General features: G+C 40.5%; 1 protein-coding gene across 4 annotated transcripts in view; it reads left to right on the top strand.

Moving 5' to 3' along the window:
• The first annotated feature begins 4226 nt into the window (after positions 1-4226).
• Positions 4227-13679, top strand: part of fam168a (family with sequence similarity 168 member A) — a 105797-nt gene continuing 96344 nt past the window's right edge. For all 4 annotated transcript variants that reach the window (XM_048532273.2, XM_048532271.2, XM_048532270.2 and 1 more), the window contains exon 1: positions 4227-4340. The gene's annotated coding sequence lies outside the window, so the exon portion shown is untranslated. The remainder of the gene's footprint in view (positions 4341-13679) is intronic.

The following is a 13679-nucleotide window of genomic DNA, read 5'->3' as shown; positions in this document are numbered from 1 at the left end:
GCAGCAGCTTGTGGTTATAGACTTCCATATTAGCAAGGACAGAAGGTTGGCAGACTGGTAGAAAACAAAAGAATGCATAAATGGATCTTTTTCAGATTGGTATGTGAGGAGTGGAGTCTCACAGGGATCTGTGCTAGGCACTCAATTTTTAATAATTTATCTCAATGATGTGGATGAGAGGATCTAAGGCATAGTGGCTAAGTTTACATAGGACAAAGAGATAGATAAGAAATTATGTTGTAAAAGTGACAAACAAAGATGTGGACCAATACAGATAGATTTTAGCCCATTCAGATGCAATTTAATGTGGGGAAATGTCATTGTTCATTGACAGGTACTTAAATGGAGAACTGCAGAACTCTGAGGTACAGAGAGAAATATGTGCCGTGCTGTAAAACTGACAAAAGTTAGTATGCAGGTACAGCAAGTAATCAAGAAAGCCACTATTGGAATGGTATCCATAGAAGAGTAGTTCTGAACTGAACATAACGTCCTTACCTTTGCATAGGGTATCAGCGAGATCGCAGCTCAAATACTGTGAGCAGCTTTGGTTTCCTTTTTAAGGAAATATGCAAATGCAACAGAGAGGGTTTATTAGATTGGTTTTTTGAATTAATGGATTGTTTTATCAGGAAACATTGGTCAGGCTAGGCTTGTTTCCACTGGAGTTTGGATTTGACTGAAGTGTATAAGATCCTGACAAGGCCTTTGTTGTGCAGTAGTAACATTCCAACGTCTGAGCCAGGAGACCTGGATTCAAGTCCCACCTGCTGCGGGGTAGTTAATAACATCTCTGAACAGGTTAATTTTTTAAAAAAATCATGACACAGTGGACACAGAAAGGATTGTTCCTCTTGAGGTGAGTCCAGAACTAAGGCATGCTTTTAGGAAAGAAATAGAACATAGAACATAGAACAGTACAGCACAGAACAGGCCCTTCAGCCCACAAGGTTGACTCATTTCTCTCAGATAACAAGGTGTACAGCTGGATGAACACAGCAGGCCAAGCAGCATCAGAGGAAAGAAAGAACAGGAAAATTGATGTTTCAGGTCTGGACCCCTCTTCAGAAATTGGGGAGGGGAAGGGGACGCTGAAATAAATAGAGAGTGGGGGGGGAGACGATGATGGAAGGTGGATAAAGGAGCAGATAGGTGGAGAGAAGTCGGGCAGGTCAAGGAGGTGGGGATGGAGCCAATGAAGGTGAGTGTGGGTGGGGAGTTAGGATGGAAGTTGATCAGTTGAGGGAAGACAGACAGGTCAAGGAGGCGGGGATGAGGCTAGTAGGTAGGAGGTGGGGTTGGGGTTGGCCAGTGAGGTGGGAGGAGCGGAAAAGTGGGAGAAAAGACGGACAGGTCAAGGAGGCAGGGATGAGCTGGGCTGATTTTGGGATGAGGTTGGGGGTGGGGAGATTTTGAAGCTTGTGAAGTCCACATTGAGATCATTGGGCTGCAAGGTTCCCAAGAAAAATGTGAGTTGCTGTTCCCGTAGCCTTTGGGTGGCATCATTGTGGCACTAGAGGAGGCCCAGGATGGTATGTCATCCAAGAAGTGGGAGGGGGAGTTGAAGTGGTTTGCAACTGGGAGGTGCAGTCGTTTGTCACAAACCGAGCATAGGCATTTCACAAAGTGGTCTCCAAGCCTCTGCTTCGTTTCCCCAATGTAGAGGAGGCCATATCAGGAACAACAGAATACAATATACCATATTAGCAGATGCGCAGGTGGACATCTGTTTAATGTGGAAGGTTTTCTTGGGGCCTGGGATGGGGGTGAGGAGGGAGGCGTAGGGGCAGGTGTAGCACTTCCTGCAGTGGCAGAGAAAAGTGCCAGGAGTGTTTGAGCTAGTGGGGAGTGTGGAGCAAACAAGGGAGTCACAGAGACAGCGGTCCCCCCAAAAGGCAGATAAGGGTGGGGAGGGGGAAATGTCTTTGGTAGCGGGGTCCGATTTCCGATGGCAGAAGATGAAGTGTTGAATCCAGAGATTGGTGGGGTGATGCGTGAGTATGAGGGGGATTTTGTCTTTGTTGTTATTGTGGGGAGCGGTTGTGAGGGATGAGTTGGGGGAAATGTGAGACATGCGGTCGAACGCATTTTCGATCACTGTAGAGGGGAAATTACGAATCTTGAAAAACGAGGACATCTGAGATGTGTAAGTGGAATGCCTCACCTTGGGAGCAGATATGGCAGAGGCGAAGGAATTGGGAATAGGGGATGGCATTCTTGCAGGAAGGTGGGTGAGAGGCGTATTCCAGTAGTTGTGGGAGCCGGTCGGCCTGAAATAGATATTGGTTTCCAGGTGATTGCCAGAGATGGAAACAGAAAGGTCCAGGAAGGAGAGAGAGATATCAGTGCTGGTCCAGGTGAACTTAAGGTTGGGGTGGAAAGTGTTAGTAAAGTGAATGAACTGTTCGAGCTCCTCATGGGAGCATGAGGCTGCGCTGATACAGTCATCAATATAACGGAGGAAGAGGTGGGAGACGGGGCCAGCTGCGGAAGATGGACTTTTCCATGTGTCCTACAAAGAGGAAGGCATAACTTGGATCCATGCGGGTACCCATGGCCACTCCCTTTGTATGAAGGAAGTGGGAGGAGTTGAAGGAGAAGTTGTTAAGGGTGGGGATGAGTTCGGCTAAGCAGATAAGGGTGTCAGTGGAGGGGGACTGGTCAGGCTTGCGGGAGAGGAAGAAGTAGAGAGTCTTTAGGCCATCTGCATGGGGACTCCTCTGATGCTGCCTGGCCTGCTGTGTTCATGAAGCTCTACACCTTGTTATCTCAGATTCTCCAACATCAGCAGTTCTTACTATCTCACTTCTCTCAATAAGATTTGCACTGCTCTGTTTTAAAAGTTAACAGAGGCAGAAGTAGGTAGATAACATTTCTGCCACTCAAATGCCAGGCAATACCATTTCCAATAAGAGACAATCTAACCACAACCTCTTGACATTCAAAGGCATTACTCTCTCTGACTCCTCCTCTATAAACACCATTGAACAGAAACTTAAGTGGACTTGTCATATAAATAAGTGGCTGCAACAGCAGGCCATTGGCTAGAAGTAATGCAGTGAGGAATGTCCTGATTCCTCAAAGCCTGCCCACCATCTACAAAGCATAAGTCTAGATTACAGTGGAATATTCCCTATTTGCCTGGATGATTGTAGCTCCAATGACATCCTTCACACCACTCAGGATAAAGTGGCCTGTTTGACTGGCAACTCATCCACTCCCTACACCATTGGCACTGAGTAGCATACTACATACAGTACATAGTGTACGGGAAATTTGCCAAAGATCCTTAGCGAGTTCCAAAATGGCAACTACTTCCAACTAGAAAAAGACAAGGATAGCAGCTATACGGGAACACCACCACAGCAAGTCCCCCTCAAAACCACTGAAATATATTAGATAACAAGGTGTAGAGCTGGATGAGCACAGCAGGCCAAGCAACATCAGAGGAGCTGGAAAGCTGACGTTTCTGACAGACCTTATTGAGAGAAACGTCAGCTTTCCTGCTCTTCTGATGCTGCTTGGCCTGCTGTGTTCATCCAGTTCTACACTTTGTTATCTCTGATTCTCCAGCATCTGCAGTTCCTACTATCACTGAAATATATTGCTATTCGTTCCCTTGTCATTGGGATGAAATCGTGGAATTCCCTCCCTTACAGTATTGAGTCAACCGACTGCAGCCGTTCAAGAGGGCCGCTCACCACCACCCACTCAAAGGCAACTAGGGACAGGCAATAAATGTAGGTGCAGCCAGTGATGCCCCTGTCCCAAAACAGAATAAAATCTTACTCACGGGAATCAAAGCTTATCGGGCGAAGGTGAGAATGTGGAATTCGCACCAGCCACGATCTTACTGAATGGTGCAGGAGAACCTGGTGAGCCGAAGGGCCTACTTCAGTTACTGAATCGTGAATTCTGTCTCTACCTGAATACCTACAAAGATTATCCGAAAGGTTTAAAACCGCGGAGTGGCACTCGGAACACAAAGACGATTTTGAGGAAGTTGCCGGGATGTTTAGCGAGAAGCCCAGACAGCAAGTAGCCACATCCTTATCGGACACAACTCCAAAAAGTGAAACCCCCGGAGAGTGTAACGCTCAATCTGTTCACAGTGACTGACAGTTGGAGCTGAGGGGGCGGGGCGTAGCGTAATACGGACTGCGTCATGGCGAGTGGCAAGAGGCTGGGAGCGTGTCGGGCGTGGCGTCATGCCGTTGTCCCCGCCCCTCTCAGCCAGTTGGGTTCGGTTTGTGAAGGAGCCTGAGCGGAACGGAGAGGGAGAGCAATATACACAACAGGCAGGCAGGCAGGGAGGGAGGTGCTCGGTCCGGTACTTACTGGTAAGCAGCACCTTTTATCCCCCTATATACATGTACACACACCAGCTTCAGCACACCTTTATGTTTAAGCATTAAGCTGAAAAGTGTATGTTCATTATGAGGGTTAGGGAGGGGACATGGAGTAGAGGCAGAAATAAAAAGAGGTTTTCTCTTAAGATGGACGTTTTTTTTGTGAGTGAAATCTGCGGCTTGATTGCGGCAGGGCTGATTCCCTCCCCTCCAACTTTAACTAATGAACTATTGGTGGCGGTTGTGGGGGAGGGAAGAGCTGCGGAGATTTATTTGTTTGGGGGAGATGGTGGATTGTTTCTGTGTGGAAGGGAAAAATAGTAATCATAAAAATGGAGGTTTGGCGTTGACTGACTTTTGCTGCTTGGCTTCCCTTGCTCATTGACTCCTATTCCCAGATAAGATGAAGAGTTTTTACTCTCTCTCACCTCAGGAATGCAATGAGGCGCGGAAATAACCGCGATTTAGGAAATAAATTGAAATTTTCAATTTTCATGTTGGAGTCCAATTTTTATGTTTTAATAAAAAAATGTTCGTTTAAACGCATTTCAACTTTTTAAGTTTTTAAAATGTTCTTTCCCTAACACTGCCACTCAGTTCAGGCAGCAGTAATTTCTTTCTCCATTCCGTGCCTTTTCTCCAATCTGTGGCAGGTCCAACTGGAAGGGATAGTTGTTCCTTTTTTTTGTTTTATTTTAAAATGGACGTTGTTAGTTTACTTACAGACGCATGGTTGCATCTAATTGAACTAAAAGCGTCCACCAGTTCAGTGTCGATGAATGACCGTTGATGTATCCAGTCGTTCATTTGGGATTGCTTTCTTAGTCCTCAGTCCTCTTAAAAAAAACTAAAAATGCGAAAATGGTCGCGATCGTTCTGCTGAGACGGAGCTGCAGACGCATAGCCATTTTTTAAAAACTGGTCATATGGTGCGATTTTTAAAATCGGTTTGTACGTGCAGTATAAAATCGTGTGTTTTGAATTTCGAAAAGGTGCTCGCACTTTTAAAATCCTTATTTGTGTTGTGTGGAAGCATGATACGAATGCTCAAAATGGACGGGTTATGGCTGCTGCTTGTAAGAGCTGAAAGGCATTAAAATCATTTTTTTTGGATGAAGGCAACTACATTTCAATGCGTCTGCTATTCGGCGCATTTGGTCTTCCCCCGCTAATTTGTCCCTTTTTGAATATTTAGGATAGGCTTTCATAAACTCACGGGGCAGTTTGCATTGATCTTTCGATTGTCTCTTGAGCCTAAAAATTCCTTCAGTTTTTTTTTCCTTATTCTCTGATGCAAGTGCGTTAACTCTCACGTCAATCCGGATTTTTTTTTGTGTATGTATTTGCATTGAACTGTCAGAAGTTTACCCCGGTTTCTTTTGAGCGGATCCTAGGTCGCTTCAAAAGGAGGAAAATAGTTTGGAATTTTATTTTTAGTTAGAAGGTTTCCAGAAGAGTTCTTGCGCTATAGTGTTGATGTGCTGTCAATCCACAAAGAAAACTATCACCAACTTTATGTTGTGTACAGTATCGCATCTGGGCTTGGCATGTTTGTATTAATTTTTTTTGGGCTTGTGATGTATTTTTCTATGACAAGGCTTCAATAAATGTGTTCACTTGATTCAGTATTTGGGTAATTGGCCAAAATGGTATTTTGTTGATCATGCGTAAAACCGTTTGCTTCATCAAATTAATTTTTTTGCTGCTGGCACTTTTCTTGAATCAAGTTTTAGATTGTATGCAATTTGGAAAAAAAATCTTACTTTCAGCTATTTTGTTTTTAGTCAGCTAGCCTAAATTTGTGCATATCTCTATTAAATATAGAAATCCCAGTAAGAAAATGTAGGTTGCTAGTTCTCAGTCGCTTGCCAGTTTTTTATGATCATTTGATGAGGCATACCCTCTAGAACAGACTAGCTGCTTTCAGGTTAAACCTCACAACCAGCATTCTGAGAGGTATTCACTGTTACAGCATACTAGCTGTAGCAGTAGATACTGCCCATTTTCTCTACTCTTCACCTAACTGATGCAATTTGTATATATGTCAATCTGTAATTTGTCAGAAATTACATTTCCCTTAATCATTTTACATTGAGTTGGCACACAAGAATGCATGTTAGTGAAATATGTGGTAGATTCAAATTTCTTTGCAACGTCAGATTCATTTTTAGACCAAATAGATTTTTACATTTATTGCAGGACTATCTGGGACAATTGAACATGTTGGAAACCTGCCTTATGAATCTAGCACCTTAGCACCACAGGTCTGACAACAATCTAGTTGGTGTTATTTGTAGCACTGGTCTTTAATTGCAAAAGTTGGATTTTGTTTCTTGGCTTGTCCAGGCTCTCTCTCTCTGGCATGGATCTTTCAATTACATGGTTGCAATTTCGTATCAAGAATGGGAGTGTTGAGTTGAATGTCAAGTTTGTGACCTGGAAATGATCTGAACTAGATTTATTGAGAACTGTCGATGTTGTGATTGGTTATGCTGAAATTGGTTAAATGTAATATTGCACCTAATTCTGTGGGCGTGTATGCCTTTCTTTTTTTTTAAACCCTCAATTATGTACATAGGTTTGAAGTCCAAATGCCATTCTAAACTGATCAATATGTAGGAAGATTATTTAAGGACTATAAATCACCAGACTACTTTGCGATTAGAGTATAAGTTAGCATTAGTGTCTGCTTTCATAAATTATGCAAGGTATGTGCAGATTGGTGAAGTTGAATTTGTGTGCTGTGCACACAGCATTATGTAAGCAAACAATTAAATGAGTGACATAACTACTGTGGGTAACAATAATTTCATCTCATTTTATTAAAATGAGAAATTTTAAAATTCACATTTAAATATTTGTGATCTTGCAATAATCCGATGTTGCATAATGAAAGTGCACCTTTGAATTAACTGTCACCCCCACCACCATTCTTCAACCCAAAATTGGCTGACTTGGCTTGGTTTGATGGTGCTGCCCCTGTACGACTTGGTATAGGCCATGTAGCCGAGTTACTGAAGTGAACATAACTCCAATTTACTTATGTAGTGGAGAATATCTCTGTATGCAAAATAAAACAAAAGAACTGCAACAGTTTGAGATCTGAAATGCACAAAAACAGAACCTACTGGAGAAACTCAGCAAGTCTGACAGCTTCTTGGGAGAAATCAAAATTAATGTTTAGAGTCCAGTGTTAACTCTGTTTTCCTACCAGATACTGCTGGGCCAAGTGATTTCTCCAGTTTCCACACAAATTTCTCCAGTAATTTCTCTGTGTTATGGCTCTACACAGTTCTTCTTCAGTGTGTATGCAAATACATGTGAATTGGTGGGCTGATGCTCAGCCACATTAAATTTTATGCAAAGTATTTTGTAACAGTATGCCATATTGTGTGTCGTTATGTTCAACTTGTATTAAAGTGCTGATTGTAAAACTTTTACTTCACCTTTTGTACTCAACCGAGACATGATTGCTAAGATGAGATGTTTTGTTTCAGTATTTTTGGGATGTTTGCTGTCTGATTTAATCTACTCCTTGAACTGAAGGAAGAAAGTGACATAGATTTGAGAAAATAGTTGCATTCTGTAATTCAAGAAGCTCTAAATCAAATAAGCCTAGATTAATGCTTTGGATTCCTTTTGTAATACCCTGCCAGGGAAGCTGCTTTCATTATTTTATATGTGGATCAAACACTACTATTAAAGTTAGATTTTAACATAAAATCCAAGTTTTTCTGTTGGCCAATGAATACATCCAAATGTGTAAGTTTGGGATTGTGTTTCGTGATTTGTGCTGAGTTAACTGTTCCAGGTTAAGGAAGTCATTGCAGCAGACTCTGCATGCCTTTGGCTTGGGAGCAAAGGAGAAATACTCGACAAATTCTTATTTCTGATTTGTTGGAAATTTTAAGTCAGTAGTTATTGTAAATCAAATGACCCATAATAACTATGTACAGAATATAACTTTTTCAGTTATAAAACTGAGAGTGTGCTGATGCAATTAGTTTTGAAAGAAATAGAATAGAAATATTGAAAGGAAATAAGACTTCTTATCTTCTGATCAGTTATTCTTTTGCTAAGACAAACATAAGCAACATAATTATGTCATTTGTAAAAGATAAGTGAATTCTCAAGTGCCAAATACTGAGTGTTACTTAACTGTTGGAATGACAAAAAGGTGCCTTGAGACTTAGGATGACCCTGTCCTCATTTAATGTTAGAACTGCTTCCTTCCATTCTTGTTTATCCATTTGTAACTGGATTATTATGGGCAAAAATTTCTATTCATACCTCTTCGTTGTTCAGTGATATTCCCCGAAGATTGGTCCTTAGCTTTGTTTTCCTCATTTACATGTTATCGTGTGGCAAAGTTGTCTGAAGACACGCGTTCAGCTTTCACAAATGCTGGCAAACCTACCTCTGCCTCTTTTCGCTAACCCACTGACTTTGTGGTTATGTTTCCTGATGCTTGTTATGTGAGCTGCAGTTTTCTCTGGCTAAATTTTGGAATGACTGAAATCATAATCTTCTCTCCTGCCAGAAGTCCTGTATCTTCTTCATGAAATTCAGCCTCTTCTTCCACAGTGTCTAGAATTCTACCAATTTATATTTTCAAACTTGGCGTTCTATTCAAACCTGAACTCAACCTCCATATCCCCAATCACTAACTGAAACCTTTATCTACATGCCTCAGCTCATCTGTTGTTAAAATCCTTGTTCAAAACTTTTACGTCCTACAGACTCCAGCTTAGTGTTCCCCTATGTAGCTTCCCCATCTTTGCCCTTCATAAGTTTAAGCTTATTCTCCATATCTGTGCCACACCAAGATCTGCTTGCCTATTACCTCTGGTCTTTGTTGATCTACATTGACACGGTCCTCTAATGCTGCTGTCTATCAGACACCCTGTGCTCTGAATCCACTCTCCTCTTAACCTATTTCAGACCTCTGGGCAATCATTCCCTTCATGCCACACTGGTGGTTCTTTTATTGATGTCTAGAATATTCCAGCATTCTCTGCAAATTTTTTTTGTTTTCCTATTCCTACTTAATGTCCAAGATTCAAGTAAAAGGTTAAACACTTCAGTTAAAAGCTAAAATATGTGTTTTTTAAAATTACAATACTGAATATACAAAACTGAACAGTTGTGGAATTTAATCGTTGAAGCAGCCAAAAAGGGTCACTAGATATACTCCATGTTGATAATTTTTCTCACTAAAGATGCTGCCAGTCCTGTAGAGTTTCTTTAGCACATTCTTTTTGTTTCAGATTTCCAGGATCTGCAGTTTTTTATTTAGTTTTTGTTTTATTAAATGAAGCTTATTAGAGTGCCGAAATAGCTTCTATGCTGCATAAGCAATCCTGTTATGAAATAAATGTGCCTTGACCCCTCACATGTTCTGCGGTGTTCTCTGTCATCTTCTGTTTTATCAATGTAAACATTTATGGACTGTCAATGGTTTCTACATTTATATAGAAGAGCTTGATCCTACTACCAATATGTGACCATGTGCACTTCCAACAGGGGTGAATAGGTTGTGATGAGGAAATATTGAACCATGACAGTGTGTTTTACTCCTCTTCCTTTCAACTCTGGGAGACTGAAGTCAATTTTTACACCCTTGTCTGAACTAGTTTGCCAGGGGATTGAATGTTAAATTGGGAGGCAACCATAATTCCAAAGACTAAAGGCCAGACATCATCATTGGTAGATTGGAGCAAGTTGCAAATGGAAAGCAATACCAAAAATTGTGAAATAGCACAATTTGATTTTTATAACGATTGATTCTTTCAACAACAGCAGTGTGATTTGGGATATGAGGTTTGCAGTACATTTGAGTAAATAAAGCTATTCACATATTAGGTTTAATTTCAGGAGACATGGAATCTGAGTCAGGATGGAATACTAAATCTGAATAAAGCTTAGCAAGACTAGGTTAGCTGGATTGGTCGTGTTAAATTGTCCCATATTCTCTGGCGGTATGTAGGCTAGATGGATTAGCCATGGTAAATGTGAAACTATGGGGGTGGGTTTGGCAGGTGAAATCCTGGGTGGGATGCTTTTCAGAGCGTTGATGAGGATTCAGATGGCCTCTTTCTGCACTGTCAGGATTCTGTGACAACAGTTGGAGTACTGCATGCCCATGCTGCAATTGCAGTCACAGATTGATGAGACAACTGATGTTGCCTGGAATGAAGAAAACACTAAGGTGATAAGATTTTTAAAATGGGAGCTTTGCAATCAATAGAAAGGGATTGGTTGATTCCATGTTTTTCAAAATATGGACAGATGGGAAAGAATGGATAACAGCAGACAGTTTGGCCTGCTGTGTTCATCCAGCTCCACACTTTGTTACCTTGGATTCTCCAGCATCTGCAGTTCCCATTATCTCTGATTACAGTAAACTAGTGCCTGCCTGTGCTTGGCCCATTTCCCTCCAAACATTTCTTATTCATGTACTTATCCAAATGTCTTTTAAATGTTGTAACTGTACCTGCATCCATAGCCTTCTCTAGTAGTTGATTTCACACACAAACCACACTGTGTTTAAAGAAAAAGTTGCCCATCATGTTCTTTTTGAATCTTTCTTCTCTGAGCTTTAAAAATACACCCCCTAGGAAAAGACCCGTGTCATTCATCTTCTCTATGCTACTCATGATTTCATAAATCTTAAAATGGTCAACCCTTAAACATCCTGCACTCCAGTGAAAACGTCCCAGTATTTTCAGTCTATTTTAAAATCTCAACCCCTTCAGTCTTGGTAACATCCTGCTAAATATTTCCGCAACCCCCTGCAGTTTAATAATATCCTTCCCATAATAGGGCAACCAGAATTGCACACAGTACTCCAGAAGAGGCTTCATCAATGTCCTGTACATTCTCAACATGACATTCCCAAACACTTAAATACCTTCTTAATCACCATGTCTACCTGTGACACAAATTTCAAAGACTTATGTACCTGAACCACTAGGGTGTTCTTTTCTACAACACTACCAGGCCTTACTGTTAATTGCAGACGTCCCGTCCTTGTTTGTATTATCAAAATGCAATACCTTGCATTTATCCAAATTTAACTCCATCTGTCATTCCTCAGCCCATTGACCCAATTGATCAAGAACTCTTTGTAATCTTAGATAACCTGCTTCACTGTCCAGCTTACCACCTATTTTATTCCAGGAAGTTATCCTGACTTTGAATCTCCATTAGCAAATTGTAAAAAGTTATTTAAAATTTAATTTGACTTGTAGTGCCTCCACCCACAAATACAGAAGTGGATTCAAACCGAGCAGCAATTTGTTGTCCCTTGCGCCCCTCTCTGTTGCATTTTGACAGATTAGGGTTTGCACCTCAAGGGAAATTAACGATTCAACCCTTTTGTGAAAGGTGACTAACAGGATATTACCCAGCCCTCAGCCTTCGAAAATTGTGAGATATATATGATGAAACAGTGACAGGTTTGAGAGATTATGTACGTGTTTTAGGATGCAGCTGCATGCCCCCTGTTTTGTCATGATAATGTGAACCTGCAGCCTTTATTGGTGCCTTTCACTTTACAAAAGTTTTGAAGTATCATGTTGATCAGTGCTGTTTTTGACAGGCTATAGTAGTAATGCTATTTGTGTGAGGTTGGAGATAATTACTTTTATACTTTGTCTATGGAGTTCAAACATACTCCATCAAAGCAACTCCAGTGCAAAATCTTAAACTCACATTATTAATAGACCAGAATGTATATGACTAGATTCCATTGACAGGATAGTGCATGTTTATTATTATGTAAACAGTGTATTGGGGTATGAGACATTGTTGTTTTGATATGTAATGTTAACATTGGGCTATCCTTGCCTGAGGCACAAGTTGAGAGACTGCCAACGTTGTGATGATAACAAGCTGTAGAGCTGGGTGAACACAGCAGGCCAAGCAGCATCATAGGAGCAAGAAAGCTGATGTTTCGGGCCTAGACCCTTCATTCGTGCAATTTCTGTAGAGTTAGAAAGAACAGGAGCGTAGAGCAAAGTATGTGTTGTAGTTAGTATAGATATAGCAAAATTGAAATGGGGGTGGTGCAGTTATTGTGGTGAAAGAGACTATTGATTAAGAAAAAGAAATCATTGGATTTGTTAGAAAAGCAATCGTAAAATCTGCACTAGCTGAAACAAAAACAGGTACATGAATAGAAAATGTTTAGAGGGATATGGTTCAAATGCAGGTAATCAGGACTAGGTCAGTTTAGGAAACTTGGTTGGCGTGGATGAGTTGGACCGAAGCGTCTGTTTCTGTGGTGTATGATTTTGTCGATAATTAAACTTCAGTATTGAGAAGTATGCCATATCATTGAACATTTTATAATTCACATCAAAATGGTGAAAACAGTGTCTATAACAATTCCACAGAAAAGACGATCAGACTTGAAAGAAAATGTTTTATTAGCTATATTGTATGGCCTATGTCTTTCAAGATATTTGTGAATCAGTTAGACAGAACCTTCACTTTGTTCTGAAAATAGCCAAATGAAGCGAACAGTCATCTATGTAACCACTGGTGTATCAAAATAAAGATAGCAATTGTTGCCTGTCACCATCTATAACTTAATTTCAATGAATTGGAATTGTTGAATTCTTCAATCTAATCTTTTTTTAATCCCAATCTACAACACGGAATTAGTCCTGGGCAAGTAACTGGGAAGAACGTGCAAAATCTCTTAGATATTGCAGCCTTGTAACAGAAAAGAAAGTGCTTGCAAAGCATTGTTGCTTATTTGTGGAAAGTTTTCATCTGCGCATGGTTTTTGTCTGAAGTTAAAACTCAGGCAGATGGTAACTTTAAACCAATTCAGCTAGCTGTAATTTCCTGTCTTTGAATAGTAGGAGCTAATTAAGAGGAATAATGGTATATATTTCAAATCTGAAGTGAGTCCAAGATGCTAAATGGAAAAGTGCCGCATGTATCTCAACTTTTGTAGAGAAATGATGGATTATTTGGTGAAGGATATGCATCCAAAATTGCCGCTACCTGTTTAAATTAATATCAATATGGGGAATAATGTTATTTCTCGCATTTTCTGGCCTCTTGTCCTATCACAGGCATTTGTTTGTTCAGCTATGTGTAAACATGAATTCCCTCCTTAAAACTATACATCTTTGTGTTTCCTTTCTCTTTCAAAATTCTTTTAAAATTGATCTCATTAACCATGTTGTAGATTGCTCCATTCTAAGATCTTGTGCCTTTTGTTTCTTAATTCTTATTGATTTCACCAATTGTTTTTGTGAAATATGGTTTATTATTGTAAATGTTAATATTAAGGCATAATACAAACAAAAGTTGAGG

Source organism: Stegostoma tigrinum, chromosome 6 (assembly GCF_030684315.1).
Source record: "Stegostoma tigrinum isolate sSteTig4 chromosome 6, sSteTig4.hap1, whole genome shotgun sequence".
In the NCBI taxonomy this organism is placed as follows: Eukaryota; Metazoa; Chordata; class Chondrichthyes; order Orectolobiformes; family Stegostomatidae; genus Stegostoma; species Stegostoma tigrinum.
This window is presented reverse-complemented; position numbering and strand designations above follow the sequence as displayed.